Raw genomic sequence first — 10,716 nt, 5'->3', positions numbered from 1 at the left:
GCGGCTGCTGGCATCCTGCAGCATGGCGACGGAGTGCGAATCCTATTGAACATGGCTAGGCGACCCCATCGGCTCATTACGTCGAAGACGTTCATCAAGTAGGTGAATAGTAGTTTTTGACGGCGCCAAACACGCACCTGAGGACGCCCACCGTGGCTTTCCTGAATGACAAGAGCAGGTGGGAAAGCGCAGCACACGCATCTACGTGTGCAGAGGGCACCTTCGTGCGTAGGATTTTTCGGCATAGAGCCGACGTTTCAGCTGTTAAACTTCCTTCTCGGCACTGACCCTCTTGAGCGGGTCTGAGCCTCTTCTAATCGACGTGTATCCACAAAGTAGAGCCGTTAGCTGTAAGCAACAAAGGGATTCCCGGGCCAACTGCCCGCTCACCCCGGGCGAATGACCGCGATATCTCACCTCACCTCACCCCGTGGTTTTCGCCGCTGTACTTTCAGACAACCGTTCACCAAATAGCGGACTGCAGGACGCTTATGCTCGCTGACCGCTGAACGATGTATACAGGTCGCGATCACGCATGGCCCAGTTCAATGAACGGCGGTAGACAGCTCAGACCCGCTTACAGGCAGTGGGCCATTTCCCGCCCACCTTAACACAAACATTCCTCAGCGGCCACCGGCATCTGACGTGGTATTTCATCGCAATTCGAAATATACTAGCGGTGGGCTGATAAGGTGCCTTCCTTTGAAGCCCGACCGGCAATGCACGGCGCAGCCGCCGGAATTACGCTAGCTAGTCGTGTTGCCCAAATCGCAGTTATGTTTTTATCTCTCAGGCCTGGGCCGCGCCAAGCCCGCATCAAGACGAAAGTCATATTACTTGCTTAAGGTTGCGTATCAATGATGCTAACGCAGGCGCCAGTTGACGTGGACAGAGCTTTATAAAATGTTCTGCAAGCAATCGTTTTGTGGCTGTTTCAGTTGATGTGCTCTGGTTCCCGTTGAAGCCATTGACAAGGTGGCAAATAATTGTCTGGCCAGACACAACGTGACACTACATACCAGAGCGTCATACCAGAGTGTCAGTGTCACACCATACCAGAGTGGACATACCGGTGTCTCGCCAGACACTCTGGTATGTCCGAGCCCACGGGATGAGCTAGCTCCCCACCAAAACTTCTTATAGGAGATGCCCGCCTCATAGATATATTACGTGTTTCTCGAAATTCTTATGCGAATGAAATTCAGACCAGATGCTCTCGTTCGGTACCTCGCGCATAACCATCAGTCAAACATATTCAGTTTTCTGGGGGGGGGGGAAGAATAGGTTGAACCCGTCCCAAACATGCATTTTGAAAGCAAACCCCACCGCACAGAGATAATTTTTACGGCTTGGTAAGGAGCTTCAATGCGACAGAAACGTTACAGCCGGTCTCGTTCTCACCGTGGCCACCCGGTGACGATGCGATCACGCGACTGATTCCACCACTCGAATGGAATTATAACTTCAATGCATTGCTGGGGGACATGCCACCATGGACGGGCCCCTTAATCTTACACTTACACTTAATGAACACTTAATCTTACTTGGCTTCCGCTTCAAATACAGGTAGCAGTTACGGGTTAGGGTAAGCTTTCCAACAAATGTTTAATTTACGCTCGGAAGTACGTTTGATGCCCGGCAGATGTCTCTCCTTGCGTCCGCCCAACGTCAGTGTTCGCCAGATGTCAGGCCGAGCGTTTGCGTCAGGCGAATGTCTGGTCGACCAGCCCGCTCCCAGGTCGCGCGCACACCAGGCATTTCGTAAGACGCATGTGCCAGTGCGTAGAGTAACCACACTGTGTAGACAGAGCGTTTTCCGACGTTAGTTCCGAGTGTCGGCCTTGTTGGATCGAAAGCTCACTGAGCGGGGCAGAGTCAAAAGGCGGCAGTCTGGCGGCAGCAGGCCGGGCCCCCGCCACCGGCCAGGCCAAGGTCTGTACGCTGGTCCACCCAATGCTTGACCGGGGAGGGCTAGACACGTCACTGCGCCACCACTTTGGCTTCATACAAAAGAAAAACAATTAGGGCTCTGCCTGCTGACAGGCCAACGCCACCTCACAATCACGGACATGTATTTCTCGCGTTCGCTCCCGGCTGAATGCTGGTGGCCATACACCGGACACTGTCCGTGCACACTGCCCTGATGCCCACGATCGCTGTAACTGGCGACCCGACCACACCCGATGCCCTCGCCCACCAGCACATGCCAACAGGTAGTTCGCGACCATGGGCCGCCGCCGGCACTGACGGCGCGCGCGATGACGGGGAGCTGAGCCTGGATGACGATGATGAGTCCGCCGGCGGCCTCTCCACTTGGGTGGCCGCACGGGCGCGAGGAGGCGCTGGCGGAGACGGTCCCTGACGCGCCTCACTTCTTGGCGAAGGCGATCTTCATGGCGTGCGAGTGCGTGATCTTGAAGCCCTGCAGCGCGTTCTTGGCAGCCGTCGACTGGATCTCGTTCTCGAACTCGACGAAGGCGATGTCGTGCCGACCCGGCACCAGACGCACCTCCTTGAAGCCCGGGAACCTGCGGCAGGGTGCGGGGGCGTCTCAAGGATATGGCTCACACGGCACGTCACCAACCAACATTTACAGTGCATCTGGTCTAGATAACCCAGAAACAAAAACAACACTTCCGGCGATGTGCTAGCTAGTTCAAACATATCACATTACATTATTGCTAGAGCAGTAATGGGCACAAATAATCGTGGCAGTTGACACCCCTTAAAATCCGATAACTAACTAACTGGATCAGCAACTGCGCGGAGTCAAATAAAGAGCATAATGGCAGGCGTACAGTAAACACAACTGCCAACGTAATTTCGCAGTATCAAGGGACTCTCGAGAAAATCTGGCGAAATGAAAATACTGTCCATTTTTCAACAACTAGCAGGTAGTTCCAACATATTTTCTTAAAATTCTAACAAACCGTGAACAATGGAAGCATTGCCGCTTCCAGTCTTGGTTTTTGGTCCCAAAGAAACGGGTTAAAGTGTGGTTATCCCGGGGTTCTACTACCGCGCACTTGTCTACCATGGGGCCATGCTAAAACCAAACATGGATTCTCGGCACACCAAGAACATGTTCTTTTACGCGAGGTCACATAAAACCTTTGCTGGGCACGTTTGCAGCGCCAGTTTTATATTACCATTGTCGTTGCATTCGTGGTAATAAACGACATTTGAGACAACAACTTTTTCAGAGCGCTCTACGCGTGCACCTAAATCATCTAGGATGCAACTTATGCTCTTTGCGGCTTATCGACACAACGTTTCATCAACGTTGTGCCAACGTCACAACGTTGCCCGTCCGTTAGTCGCGGAGAGCAACCCAACCTGCTTTTAAATTAACCTGTTGTGCATAAAATCTCTGCAGTCCGGGTTTCTGTGAATACACTCCAAGTCTTTGCTGAACTGGGTGAGGCATAAACGCATTCGCTTCTACATGAAAACAAGATGACTGAGGAGAGCGTGTCACAACCTTGTACACATCTCACTACAAACTTTTCTTATCGGCAATCCCGATCGCTTTCAAACAGATCGCTGACGCCCACTCACTGGTTGAAGAGCATCTGCAGCATCATCTCGTTGGTCTCCTCGGGCAGGCTGGTGAGGAAGAGGATCTGGTTGGCGGCTGCTCTGGTACTACCACCGGCGGCTGCACCAGCGGCACTGCGGGCGCCACGGGCACGGGCCCGCGGCGCGGCGCGCGCCACGGCGCTGGCGCGGCGGCCGGTGGCGCAGCCGCGGCGCGCTTCTTGACCTTCTTGTTCAGCGGCTCCTTGCGCTTAGGCCGCTCCACGTAGGTGCCCTTGAGCTTGGCTACGGCGTCCGACTCAGACTTGCAGTACTGGATCCGCTGCGGGACGTCGCAGGGAGCGATGTCAGTTTGTGCGGGTCCGAGACGAGGGCGGAGGGCAGCCTCGCGCGCACAGAGATAGCACGCAATCGACGGTAATGTTCCAAAGAAGACTCTTGCTTAAGTGCAGCTGCTAGTATTAAACAGCTTCTGTGTCTGCTACATATAAATCGGCGGCAGGAAAAACATACCCGTCGAAAAAGCAGAATTGTACTTTCTCTCCCCCTCGCCAGATACATGCATTTTTGAACGCAACAATTCTGATCAATGATAGAAACTTCAGGACCAATACACGTTTTTAGCAACCATATGCAGTACATTTCAAACACACTTAAATATACCTGGAAATGATTACTAAGCCACAGAAACACAACCAGGCTTTCAATAAGCAGACAAAAGCCTCTCAGATATGCCCACAACATGATGGTGCCACACAATTTTGCTTGGGGATTCCAAGTTTCCTCCTTTTGCAAGACTTAGCCCACCCTCTTAACATGGGAGCACAAGTTCAGACCAGCACAGGCCTCTCAGCTGATCCGGGGGAGCTAGATACATGTGGAGAGTAAAATGTTCACTCATCATTGCTGCTACTCAATTCCTCAAGTGATACACAAAAAAAGTTGCTGCCTGGACATCTGGGCATCATCAAATTCAAACCCTGGGCATCAAATTCCTCAACAGGAAGGAGGCCTTTTTTGCATACCTAACATGGTTGCAACCTTGCTAAACCAACACACCTAGCACAAACATCAAAGTAGAATCACACTTACCATAGGTTTTTCATAGAACGGGAAACCTTGCATGGATCTCAGGGCATTTGTCGCACTCGATATGTCTTTGAAGACCACAAAAGCCTGACCCCTCATTTTCAGGTTTTTTAATGCAACTATCTCCAGGGATTTGGCCAAACTGTGAGAAGATTGCATACAGAGACTTCTTCAGATCTGAAAAAGGATGTTTACAGTTATGGCATTGCTATGAGAAAATACTCACTAAGTGGGCACAGTGATGAGGCTTTGTAGAAGTAAGAAGCAGTGATCACATGAGATGCATCTTGGAGGTGCATATGCATACAAACTACATACTGAGAGTTCTACAACTGCGATGTGTTGCTACACTGACCATTTGCAGTAATCTTACCTGTTTTTCTCTTCACCTTCTCATTCAGGTTGTTGATGTAAATGGTTTGATTTGGCCGGTTCTCCATCTGTGAACAAGTGACAGTGATACAAAACAGATCAGGTAACCTGTCAAGTGAAAAAGAACCCAAATTACACTTCTGCCAAAAACTTGTAAAAGTCGTAATGAACTATCTCCAGCTATAGGCATACACAAATAACTGTACATACCTGGGTTTAATAAACAATAATATTACATTGAATATTATTCTCTTGAAAACTTCTTTGCATGTTAAGTAAGCATATTTGTCTATTGTGCCAAAGTGCTCTCCCATTCAAGTACGGACAAAAGATGGGGAGAGCTTGTCCCAAAAGCATTGGACCAGACTGCAAACTCATTTAACTTTTAAACCTTCCTTTTTAGAATATCAATTATCTAACTTATATCTATCTATCTATCTATCTATATATGGATATATATATATATATATATATATATATATATATATATATATATATACAATATCCACTAAATTTAAATGGCTTCTTTTCCTTTGAGCTTTAAAATGATATAATTCTGTACTATCTTTGGCCGATAACTGTGGGCAAACAAATCTTTCTGTTACTCTTTTTTAGGTCATGTTTTTTAAGGTAGCTCAACCCAATGCATGGCTTTCCACTATCTACATATGTATTTGCAGGTGTTCTAGGTGCGACTTACACTGCGGAAGAAATTAGCACGATAATTCAGTAGTAGAGAAAGTGTGCATCAAGACCATGCCAGTGCCCTTAAAGAATTGCACTCAATGTACTTAAACTTTTTCTCACCATGGGTGATAGAGTATAGACAGGAGTAACAGCCAGGCATTGCCGACTAGTCATGTTACTATCTGAAAAACACATTAGTCTTATGTTGCATGCAGGGTTGAAAGGACCTCTAAGACAGCAGGAACTGGGCATCAATGATTTTAAGTATATTTTTTCTGTGCACAGCCATAGGGTTCATGCTACATGTTTCCTGTGTTGTATGCACAGCTACCCTCCACCCTTGCAGTCCCCATCCCAGTGCATGGCCATACTGGTAGGTGGGAATTATAAATTTGTGATGAATGTGACACACCACTTGATCCTAAAAACGTCGCTAGGGGGAACTACAAAACCTTGACGTATCTATCTACTTCTCAGAACTTCTGAAACAACATTCGTCCAAGGCTAATATGGAGATTTAAGGAGGCTCTATTCAGGCTCCTACTCCAATCGATAATAAAGGGATACCAGGGCGCAGCATTAATGTTACCTCGACTCAAATCGCGCAGGTCTTCTCAAGCAAGAGGTGCAAAATGGTATCAGACGCCTGAATGCGCGTAACAAGTTAAAATTATTTTCCCAGCGCGCGATTGCTGCCCGCTGATGTATCGGGCCGTCCTCTTCAGCGTTGGTCTCGTGCGTATACCGGCACCAACGTTTCCATAATCAACGATGTCCCAAATTGGGCATACTGTCCAGACTAAGCTGGTGTTATAATCAAGAGCAGGATTGCTTTACTTTCATTAGCAAAAAAGTAAGAATTTAGTTTCATTCGCTATTATTGGCGTTTCAACGCCCATCTGTTAGCAGTGTAACCCCAAATAGAACAGATGCCGCAAACGTATGCGATTTATAAACGATAACGGCGCGCCTGAGATGATCTTTGAGCCTAAACATGCACGTTCAGTCGCGCACCCCAAGAGGCTTTGCGCCATAACCCACAACAGGAACAACATCAGTTGCGCATCTACGACCTTGCACGCGAGAAGTCAACAAACGGTTTGGACGGCCCGCCCAGCCTGAGGAACGCGTGGGGAACGTCTGCCTGTGAGGTTAGACTGGACAGAGGTATGTATGAGGTGACCGGGGACTATTTGGTGCCTCCCCTAATAGGCATGCTGAGATGTTACCAAAGATTGCTCTATGTCCAGGCAAGGTCGCAATCACTCATCGAAAAATAAATGAAAAGAGCTGTGAATGGTCTTAAAGTAAAGCAAAGTTAATCGGGTCAAAGTTGGTGGGTCTTCCATCCCCCTTTGGCATGCCTCTGTTTCAGGGTCTGTCCTGATGATGCCTATCCTTAACTCTTAAGCTTCACAGGCTGCAATTTTACCTTACATCTAGGTGTGCTGTGGCATGGTCCTGTTTAAGTACCCAACTCCCTGGGGCTCATCAATGCACCTGGTCCCAGTCTACAAAAATCCATCCACCATGGAATGCTTACAGAAATTGGTGGTGGACATGTGCCTGACTCAATGCTCCTGGATATATGCTGTGCTATGCTCAACTTGTGACTGAGATATTGCGGCTGTGTCAGACCTGTTCATTATAATGTGCTATGGTTACAGTCTGGCCTTGGCCTTCTCATCACATTGTTACTGTGATTTGGACAATGTACCTTGCTACTATGTACTATGCTACCTTGCTACAAGGACAATGTACCTTGCTACTATGTACTATGCTACCTTGCTACAAGGACAATGTACCTTGCTACTATGTACTATGCTACCTTGCTACAAGGACAATGCACCTTGTACAACCCTGCTTACTATGGCAGGGAATTTGAGAAGATCCCTGAGATATCCCCAATATCTTGTCCTTCAGGCAGCATCACACCAACCTTTTTATTTAGCAGTTCAGTGGAAAAGTATAACAGCTCTTTTGTTAATTTGTCAGCTCATAGCTGACAATAGAATATAATTTGTCAGCTCATAGGTAATTATGACTGGCTGTCATGGGCTGGTGTGCACAGCACACAAAAGAACTACCAAAGTAGACACAGATCCACACAATTAATATGAACATAATGATACCATAGAAATGACTAGGAGGAAACCAAACCCACTAACTTCCTAATTGACACCCCATTGTTAAGTGGAGGTCAGCTGTGTTACTGCAGCATAAGACTCAATGTGTTTTCACTTGCAGGTGCACATTGTGTCACAGCCAAGGTTGAAGAGCCAAACATGTCACCCACTAGAGTGCTGCATGTGAACACTCCACTCGTCATGGAATGTTCAGTGGAGGAGTTATCAGAGGTGCAGCTTCAGCATTTTAACACAGCAAAGAAGACATATCAAGATGCTATCAAGAAGGCAAACCGTGAGTGTGCTAGGCGCAGGATGATAATGTGTCTATATGTGCTACTGGTGTTTATAAGCATGGTACATTATTCTTCATTCCACCTGTCAGGTGCATTTTTGCAGAATTTGGAATTTCTACATGGTGTGTACCAGCTGAGCATGCAAACATTTTGGGCATAAAATGGCCACTGCCATTGATGCACCCCTAGGCCCAAATGACAACACCAGTCAAACATTCAACAGTCCCTAATTCTGTGCACCTGCATTGTATATGGCTTCTGTTTATGATTTTGTGATCTGATATCCTCTCTCACTCTGCCTAATGTATTTTGGTCTCTTTAACCTTACATACCAGCAAGCTCACGCTCGCCCACACCAGAAGCAGACTCGGCTTGCTCTGCTGCGTCTGTTTCGGCGACAGCTGACGTGCTGCGGTGTTGGCAGGCCTGTTGCTCTCCCAGCCGACGCCCGCAGTGGTACCGCCGCCGCCGTCGCCGCCGCCGCCGCCGCCGGCTGCCGTTGATTCCAGCGGTGACGAGGCAATGCCGTCGGCACCGTCGCCTTCACCGCCGTCACCGGTGCCGCTGCCTGTGATGGCGACGGCGCAGGTGCCGCGTCCCGTGCCGTCACGCGCCTTGCCTCTCGCCGAGAGTAGCCCCTTCACAGGCGCTGTGAGCAATGCAAAATGTGGAGGAAGGGTTGGGTATCTGAGGCGTATGTAATCTGTGGGGTTGGTAATTTTGGCATGCTTTCAAGCTAAAGAGCGCAGGGTAGATTGCATCTAATGTTTTGCTTATGTTTACTATAAATTATGTTACTTATTTCGGGCCGGATAACCAGTTATATACAAGAGACGTGTGGTGAGGGAGGTACGAGTGTTGAGGCTTCAAGACATATGTCGATGGACGACGCTCAGTCGGGCTGTCGGCGTACACGTTCCACGCGGTAGCGCGGCGACGTCTCTTCACATTGCGCCCTGTCGTACTAGCAGCGCCTGTTGCCCTGGCAGAACCTGTCGTCGGAGATCCCGCCGCCGCAACGAATCTCGCTGTCCACGCCGCAGCCGCTGGAGAAGCGCGTGGCGGTCCGCACCGCGTCGATACCGACATCGGCTCCCGAGCAGCCAGCAGCAGGTAGTGGACCGAGGGGCGGCCTGTAAGCGGACGTATGGTGGAGTTAACTGATGTCGGATGTTAATGCCTCGTAACGGTCGTCCATGGGTTTTCACTTTCTTCTTCGCTGGCAAGCGTAGCAAGGACGCGCGAACAGATCTTGATTAGGTGAAGAATGTATCAGAACTGAAGATCGTTGCGTTCCCCGCAATCTTTTTTGTCACTGGGCATGTTTTGGTGTGTGTATTTTCTAAGCTACCAAAGATCATGCGGACAAAAATCGCCTACAGACTCATGTGAGGCGCCCTGGGATTACAGCACGTCAGCGGGAGCAGACGCTGACGTGAATCGAATCACGCCGTGTGCTGAGCCGCTGTTGCGCCCCGGTCGCTCCCGTCGGCCATCGCCAACCCCTGACGGCGGCGTCCGTGCCGCCCCGCTAACATTGCGCCGGCCGCCGGCAGCCTCACAGCCGGACGCCGAGGTGACAATCGCGGAGGAGGTACCCGCGGCGTCGGCCCGGCGCGCGTCCGTCGACATTCCCGTCCATCGAGATGCAGGTGAAGACGTACCCGGCGCTGCACGTGCAGCTCCGCACCCTACTCGCTCACGCCGGCCTCCAAGACCAACTACCCGTCTCGGCGCTCCCAGCTCGGTGAGGGCTGAGTCTGGTCCGAGAGCGGTGCCACGCCGGAGTAGACAATCTGCCGGTCATCGGTGAGGTGGCGAGGGCTGATTCTGGTCCGAGAGCGGTGCCACGCCGGAGTAGACAATCTGCCGGTCATCGGTGAGGCGGCGAGGGCTGAGTCTGGTCCGAGAGCGGTGCCACGCCGGGGCAGACGATCTGCCGGTCATTCGGCCGTTTGTGTGTTGTGTTTTGCTGGACATTAGATCGTCTTTTCCGTCTTATTAAAGGTAAAAACGTTTCTTGTGATAAATGGGTAAACGCTGTGTCGGTACGTTTGCAAAATGGACTAGTTGTGAAGTTAGGCGTTTGTTTCCGCAACCTTCACTCTCTGCTGGAATATGAGCTCATCGCTCCACGCTGCAGCGTCCAAACAGGTCTGCACCATCCGCGCGCGGCCCGCGGCTTTAAGACTAACCTGCTTTTTAACCGCGCCGGAGACTGGCCACCACTGTGCGCGCACCTGAGCGGCGCCGCCCTGTGTTGCCAGACATCCGCGTGAAGCGCGTGCTGCTGCACACGCCGAGCCAGTTCACGGAGTGGCTGATCCAGGTGCGGCTGGTGCGCGCCGTCCAGTTCTGCCCCACCCACCGGGTCACGTGGTCCGGTCAGCCCCGCCAGCTGCGGCTCGGCATGTTTACCGACTCGGACAAGCTCTCGCAGTCAGGAGGTAGGCGTCCGTGCGCCGGGCGCGGACCACGCGCCGGTGTGCCGCTGTCCGAGTGCCGGGGAGCTGGCGAGCTGTCTGGACTGGTGAAGGATGGGACTTTGGGTCTGCAGCCTGCATGTCAGCCTTTCGGCAGTTGCGGCTCTGTGCTTGTTTTGATGGTGT

The 10,716-nt window shown here is 50.6% G+C and overlaps 1 protein-coding gene and 1 pseudogene across 1 annotated transcript in view; both read right to left on the bottom strand.

Annotated features, from left to right (window-relative positions):
- The window catches only part of LOC119111831 (F-box only protein 21), a gene marked incomplete in the record, with an annotated part of 18,832 nt that overhangs the window by 5,477 nt on the left and 2,639 nt on the right, over window positions 1–10,716 (bottom strand).
- On the bottom strand, window positions 2,056–5,066 carry LOC119111833 (U1 small nuclear ribonucleoprotein A-like; annotated as a pseudogene).

Source organism: Pollicipes pollicipes, unplaced genomic scaffold (genome assembly GCF_011947565.3).
Source record: "Pollicipes pollicipes isolate AB1234 unplaced genomic scaffold, Ppol_2.1 Scaffold_7261;HRSCAF=8764_pilon_pilon_pilon, whole genome shotgun sequence".
In the NCBI taxonomy this organism is placed as follows: domain Eukaryota; kingdom Metazoa; phylum Arthropoda; class Thecostraca; order Pollicipedomorpha; family Pollicipedidae; genus Pollicipes; species Pollicipes pollicipes.
The sequence above is the reverse complement of the archived record's forward strand: the minus strand, read 5'-3'. Positions and strand labels throughout refer to the sequence as shown.